General features: G+C 35.6%; 1 pseudogene; it reads right to left on the bottom strand.

The window, feature by feature from the left end:
• Window positions 1-318: 318 nt before the first annotated feature.
• LOC127097679 (protein SIEVE ELEMENT OCCLUSION B-like) lies at window positions 319-7,778 on the bottom strand (annotated as a pseudogene).
• Between the last annotated feature and the right edge of the window lie 357 nt (window positions 7,779-8,135).

Raw genomic sequence — 8,135 nt, 5'->3', positions numbered from 1 at the left:
GGAAGGCAAGAGAATAGGGTGGTTCTCGTGTTCGGCGGCGACGATACAGAGGACAGTAGTCCTGTTGCGGCGAAAGACTTCAAGGAGGGAGAAGAAGCATGCGACGGCGGACTGTAATAAGAGAGAAGAATAATTTTTTTTAGAGAGAGAGATTGGTTAGGATTGATACCATGTAAGATAATGGAAATCGTGTCCTTCTCATTGATCTGAATAAAATATATATACATCAATTGTAACATTTGATCAACTATCTAATTATGATACAATATGATTATAGAAAATTAATTATGATTAATTATAACAAAATATTTTATTCTATCATTTACTAAGAAGAACTCATCCCAACGGTTCTTGCTTGAGACATAGCAAGCTTTTTACCGCCTCTTGTATTTCGCAGTCTACTCTTTCATGACATATTTTGTTCTGTTTTCTTCGTTTATGCCAATCCAAAAGTAAGGAATCTTTGCCGGGTTTTGTTTTCCTAATTGATAGTAATCTATGTTAATGTCCACATTCTTGATGCTTTGGTTTTTTTTAATGTTTTCTATTGCTCTTGTGAAGTCTTATATCCACTTAGGGTCGTTTCCGCCATAGATGAATATGTAACTATCCCTTTTCATGTCCTCTATGTTGATATCAACTTTCTTCATTAAATTCCAAAACCAAGCCCATTTCTTAAAGAGATCATCACCATCCACTTTCCTAAAAGGAAAAGCATCAAATCCCCATTGAAAAATGATTTCCATTGCATTCTCATTCATTATTTCACCTTGAGGATTGATCACTGACACAATAGGCTTATTATCCACATAATTCAATCTGTTCTTTATAATCCCAACTCCCGGTAGCTCAGAAAAATATTCCAACACATACCTGCAAAAGTAATATTTTGAATAAAAAGATACAAAATTACAAGAACCAAAATTCATGTAAAAATCACGTGATCTTACACATACCATTTCATGCTTTCCTTCAAAATTCTGAACTGATTCTTGGCAACTTCGTCCCATATATCAACAATGGGAATCCACAAAATCTTGAAATCCTCTTTCTTAAAACCTTTTATCACTTCTTGCGGATTATCCTGCAATCTGTTATAGATTGAATTTAACAGCAAAATCTCATCTCCAATGCTGTCTAGACCCGAAATGAACAGCAACATATAATTCTTCTTGAAGACTTCAAGACCCTGTTTGGTAAAATTTTATAAAGAAGAAAACAAAACATAATCATTTAGTAATATGCGTATGTATTTATTTGTTCTAGAAATTTAGTAAAATACTTTTAGCACTAACCGTTCTAACTTGGATGTTGCCTTTATATATTAGTGGTATTTGATCAGAACCATTGCCTTGTATCAGAAGCCTCAAGAAACCAACAACACCTTTAATGTTTTCAGACTCTTTCAAACGTCTATAATAATCGTCTATCCTATCTGGAAAAGTTGTAGGAGATTATATTGTTAGACTAGTTATTTAGTTAATGCATTAGTTAACTGATAATTGGTTTGTTAAGTTATTTAATTCAAAGCATTGAAGTAACCAAATAACACATGTATGTAGTTAATTTTGTACCAATCTGCACTTTGGAATTTTCCAAATGATCCTTCAATCTCATAACCACACCAGAAAGCCTTTTTCTATAATCTGATAACATATGTGTAAATGATGATGAAAATAATAAAACAGTAAATTCTGTTTTCTCTTTGTAATAACTAACTTTAGGGGTTAGTTAGAGGTTGTTGAGAGGAGTTAGTTAGGATCTAACTACTTGTCTTAGCTATATATAGTTGTCCTCTCTATTGTAACAATTGAGATTGAGAATTATATTTCATCTTTGATCACATACAACTTTTCTCCAAGCTTTTTCCTTCTTTTGGTTATGGAGTTTCAGCTCATTGTTGTATGTTCACATGGTATCACAAGCATGTGATTCTACTTTCCGCTGCGATTTTTCTCAATCTTCTTCTTTCGATCTAATTTTTCTGCAGTTTCTGCAACTTTGTTTGTTTCTCATCATGTCATCTTCAAGCTCTAATAGCAGCGATCATGGTGAATCATCTTCAAGAAACAATAAAGGTTATCAAAATGACATCCTAAACCCTTATTTCATGCATCCCAATGAAAATCCTTCTTTGATTCTGGTTACACCATTACTCTCCAATAACAATTATCACTCTTGGTCGCGCTCCATGGTCATGGCTCTTCGTTCTAAGAATAAATTGCATTTCATCAATGGTGTTTTACCACGACCCTCTGATCTTGATCCAAATTCCATAGCTTGGGACAGATGCAACATCATGATCATGTCTTGGATCAAGAATGCTGTAGAAGTTGAAATTGCTCAAAGTATTCTTTGGATGGAAAATGCTGCTAATATGTGGAATGAGCTCAAAGAGCGTTTTTATCAAGGCAATGTTTTTAGAATTTCTGATATCCAAGAAGAAATCTGCACATTGAAACAAGGTGATGCTTCTGTTTCTTCATATTACACAAAACTGAAGATTTTATGGCAAGAACTAGATAATTTTAGACTTATTCCTGCATGTGACTGTGATACTACTTACCAAGATTCGCGCTTACAAGGCTAGTGATCAAGTAATTCGTTTCTTGAAAGGGCCGAATGATCAATACTCTGCTATTAGGTCACAAATAATGCTTATGGATCCTCTCCCTAGCATTTGCAAAGTATATTCCTTGCTTGTTCAACAAGAAAGACAAGCTAATCTTCCCATTGATGAGTCCAAGATTTTGGTCACTCCATCTTCTGATCAGCATCATCGTGATACTCAGTCAAAATCATATCCCAATATGCGTGGTAGAGGCAGCACTAGAGGAGGCAGATCTTCTGGTGGCAGGGGCAGAAATAATCGTGTTTGCATACATTGTGGCATGTCTTATCACACCATTGATACTTGTTTTAAAAAACATGGTTATCCTCCTCATTGGAAGCATGAAGGTGCAATCAATCAATGCAATACTGCATCTGATAGACCTGAAAACACATCAGGATCTGATATTGAAGCAAGTGCACCAGCATCTCATGGTTTGCCTTTTACACCAGAGCAGCATCAAGCATTGCTAGCCTTACTTCAAGGCTCATCACACTTGCAATCTCATACCATTAACCAATTAACTTCTCAAACTAACCTTGAATCAGGTACTATCTGTACTATCCCAAATTCATTTCATGCTACATCATTCATATTAGATACAGGAGCAATTGATCATGTTTGTTTTACTCGTGAATATTTTTAGTGTCTTAAGCAAATTAAGCCCATTACCCTCAAACTCCCAAATGGCAGTCTTGTTACCACTAATCTTTCAGACACTATTCAGTTTAACAGCAACTTTTACATCACTGATGTTCTTTATTTACCTAATTTTGCTTTTAATCTCATTTCTGTCACAAAATTAACCAAAATACTCAATTGTCAACTTGTTTTTAATGATAATTCATGTACTGTACAGGACAAGTTTTCTCTGAAGATGATTGGCACAGCTGAGTTACATGGTGGATTATATCTCTTGACCTCTCCTTCAGTTACATTACCTAAAACACCTCCCATACATTGTATCAATTCTTCTGTTAATAATTCAAATAGTCATTATCCTGAATGTAGCCTATGGCATATCAGATTAGGACATGCTTCTAATTCCAAATTGATTGAACTCAATAAAGATTTTCCTTTCATCAAACCTGTCAATATCAAATTGCCTTGTGATGTATGTTTTTATGCAAAACAGAAAAGACTGCCTTTTTCTCCTAGTTCTCATGCTTCTCAATCCACCTTTGACATATTACATATGGATATTTGGGGTCCATTGGCCACACCATCCATGATGGGCTATAGGTATTTTTTAACTATAGTTGATGATAAGAGCGGATTTACATGGTTGTATCTTATGAGACTTAAATCTGAAACCACTTCTCATGTAAAGTCTTTTGTAGCATTGGTTAAAACTCAATTCAACTGTCATGTCAAGTGCATTAGATCAGATAATGGCAATGAGTTTTTGATGCCTGATTTTTACAATCAATTAGGTATCATTCACCAAACATCTTGTGTGGCTACACCTCAACAAAATGGTATTGTTGAAAGAAAACATCAACATATCTTGGGCATCACTAGAGCCTTTTTATTTCAAGCTCATTTGCCTCCATTATTTTGGGCTCATGCAGTGAGTTATGTTGTGCATATCATAAATAGACTTCCCACACTTTTCTTAAAACACAAGTCACCATACCAAATTATGTACAACATTTTACCTGACATGACCAACCTGAAGGTTTTTGGTTCTTTGTGCTATGCAGCCACTCTAAAATCCAATAGAAAGAAATTAGATTCAAGATCTAGAAAGTGCATTAATCTAGGTCATAAACCTGGTGTGAAAGGACACCTTTTGTTTGATCTGCATAATAAGGAACTGTTTATTTCTAGAGATGTTGTTTTCTTTGAGTCTCACTTTCCATCCTCTGCCATCATCCTCTTCACACACTACTACACATCTGGATGATTTGTTTGATGATGTGTTTCTGCCTAATTCAGTTCCCAATCCTACATTTAATCATTCAGTTGACAATGGTCATACTGAGAATAATTCTCATTCTATAGATTTCAATTCCAATGAAACCAATCATCCTACACATTCTCCTATCAATGAAACCAATCATCTTCCTTCTAGTAACTGTGAGTCCATACCTGTAAGAAGATCACATAGAAAAGTTCATCCCCCTAACTATCTAAAAGATTATCATTGTAATCTGCTTCACCATCCTGACTCAGTTGTGGCTTCATCTTCATCCACCTGTAAGTATCCTATTTCATCTGCTATTTCCTATGATTCTTTTTCATATCCTCATAAACATTACATGTTAAACTTGTCTGCCAACCCTGAACCTACATCTTATGAGCATGCTATTTGTGATGAGAATTGGAGAACTGCTATCAATACTGAATTGTAGGCTCTGGTTAAAACTAAAACATGGGATCTTGTGCCCTTACCTTCAAACAAGAAAGCCATTGGTTGCAGGTGGGTTTTTTAAGTAAAAATGCATGTTGATGGTACCATTGAGAGATACAAGGCACGACTTGTTGCAAAGGGGTTCACTCAAACTGAAGGATTAGATTATACTGACACTTTCAGTCCAGTTGTTAAAATGACCACTGTTAGAGTTTGCTTAGTTGTTGCTGCTGTTCACAATTGGCCTTTGTTCCAACTTGATGTTAACACAGCCTTCCTCCATGGTGATCTTAATGAGGAAGTTTACATGAAGCCTCCACCTGGTCTCATTTTGTCTACTCCAAATCTTGTTTGCAAATTACAAAGATCTCTTTATGGTCTGAAGCAGGCTAGCAGACAATGGAATACAAAACTCACTGACACCCTTATTGCATCAGGTTATATCCAATCCAAAGCAGATTATTCCCTTTTCACTAAGACTTCCTCTCAAGGTTTCACTATGATTCTGGTTTATGTTGATGATTTAGTAGTTGGAGGCACTGATTCTCATGAAATTTTACAAATCAAAACTTGTTTGGATGCTAAATTCAGTATCAAAGACTTGGGAATTCTCAAATACTTCCTAGGCTTTGAAGTGGCTCGCAGCACTCATGGTATTTCTTTATGTCAAAGAAAATACACTCTTGATTTGATTTCTGATGCTGGTCTTCTTGGTGCCAAACCTTGTTCCACCCATATGCAACCTCATCTTCAACTCCACAAAACATATGGCACACCTCTCTCTGATCCTGCTCCCTACAGAAGGCTTATTGGTCGTTTATTGTATCTCACACATACCAGACCTGAAATTTCCTATGTTGTCAGCAAACTAAGCCAATTTCTTGTTGCTCCAACAGATAAACATATGTTAGCTGGTCTACATGTTTTGAAGTACCTCAAAAACAGTCCAGGCCAAGGACTCATTTTCCAATCTAATACATCTTTATGTCTCAAAGGTTTTTCAGATTCAAATTGGGGGGCTTTCCCTGATACACGAAGATCCACTTCTGGTTTTTGTTATTTTCTTGGCACTTCACTCATTAGCTGGAAGAGCAAGAAGCAGCCTGTTATTTCCAGATCTTCATCTGAAGCTAAGTATCGTGCCCTTGCTCAAGCTACTTGTGAAGGGGTTTGGCTTCTCAATATTCTTCATGATTTTCACATCAATCATTCAGTACCTATCATCCTTTAGTGTGATAACAAATATGCCATGCATATAGCTGCCAATCCTGTGTTTCATGAGCGCACAAAACACATAGAGATCGACTGTCATGTTGTACGTGAGAAAGTTTTAGCTGGAGCTGTTCATCTTATGCCGGTCACTTCTAAGAAGCAGGTTGCGGATATTTTTACCAAGTCTCTTCAACCTGGTCCTTTCAATATTTTGCAATCCAAGCTTGGAATGATTGATATTCATTCCAGCTTGAGGGGGGCTGTAAATGATGATGAAAATAATAAAACAGTAAATTCTGTTTTCTCTTTGTAATAACTAACTTTAGGGGTTAGTTAGAGGTTGTTGAGAGGAGTTAGTTAGGATCTAACTACTTGCCTTAGCTATATATAGTTGTCCTCTCTATTGTAACAATTGAGATTGAGAATTACATTTCATCTTTGATCACATACAACTTTTCTCCAAACTTTTCCCTTCTTTTGATTATGGAATTTCAGCTCATTGTTGTATGTTCACAGTATGCTCCCTGGAAGCAAAAAAGTTATCATTTACACACACCGTTGGAAATTCAACATTTTACTGTTATTTTAAATTTTACTGTTATTTTAAGTTGATAACTTACGATATACCGACGAGGTTGCCGGAGCAAGCATCAACGGTAGCAACAGTCCAATACACAACAAGAGGAATCTCTTGCATTCCGTCAGACAAAGAATGAACTTCCTCTATATCATAACCCATAGTAGACCATGTTGCCCACTGTATGATGTGTTGAAACACTTGCAGTAAAAACATGACAATGTCTGTGATATCAGAAGGAACCTTTCTGAATTGAACTTGGTTAAGTTGCTTCAATGTGTTTCCTAATGTGTCAGATGATTGAATCCTATAAAGGTGCATGAATTCACCATACTCCAAAGAGAATGCAGCTAGAGTTATCAATGCTTTTGCATCCCATGAGAAGCCTCTGAGATGCTGCAGAATCCACATTGTTGTTTGGTGTGCACATTCTGCCGTGCCACGCGTCGTTATCATCTGATACATGCCATCATCAGTAATCCGATTTACAAAAATTAAAGAAGCGATAAGCACAAACAAGGAACATACGATGTTAGATGTCAAAGTTCGGTCAATTTTAATTAACACAAATTATAAACAACCTGACAAGAAATCCTCTTCAAGGCAGGGAAGTCTGGTTTGAAAGAAATCTGAGTCTGAAAACAAAACAAAAAAAGTTAGTTGAGTTGCACAATTTATAATATGAAGTAGCAAAAGTTAATGAAATGTAAATTAATTACGTTTAGTACATGATTAGTTCCAGAAATTTGAGAAGAAGCAGAGATGATGTTCGAGACAAGGTTGAAAAGCAGATCCTTATCATATTTCTCATCATCATTGACATGAGTGAGATAAACTTTGTTGAGAATATGATAGTCTTCAAGTTCAAAGGGGTTAGGGAGCTGAGATTTCTGTTGTTGTTGGGAGGTACCATTCTGTTGGATCTTACCACCATTTGGTGCAACATAGGACAGTGCAATAGACATGATGATGATTAATCGTGATTTGTCTCTAAATTAACAAATAATTAGCAAATTAATGATCACACCTTGTTTAATTTGTGTTGAGGTGCTTCCCCTTATTTATACTTGGCATGATATAATAGACAAATAGACAAATATTTTTTAAATAAAATAAAAATAAAATACGGTGGATTCTTTTTTGTGACTGAATAAGGTAGCTTGTTCGTGAGTGATCTCTAAACGTGAAACATGATGATACGATGTGGTTTTCACAATATACCCTCGCATGCCAATGTTTGTTTGTTTGTGAGATTAGCTTTATGTAAGGGGTTGCATTGTCATTTTATTTAAATTGTTTTAACAAAATATTCTCTTTTGTATTTTTGTCTTCATTACGACAAAATACAAACATCAAACTTTTGCGAGTGTCTGTTAATTCGA

This window comes from Lathyrus oleraceus, chromosome 6, assembly GCF_024323335.1.
Source record: "Lathyrus oleraceus cultivar Zhongwan6 chromosome 6, CAAS_Psat_ZW6_1.0, whole genome shotgun sequence".
Lineage (NCBI taxonomy): Eukaryota > Viridiplantae > Streptophyta > Magnoliopsida > Fabales > Fabaceae > Lathyrus > Lathyrus oleraceus.
The sequence above is the reverse complement of the archived record's forward strand: the minus strand, read 5'-3'. Positions and strand labels throughout refer to the sequence as shown.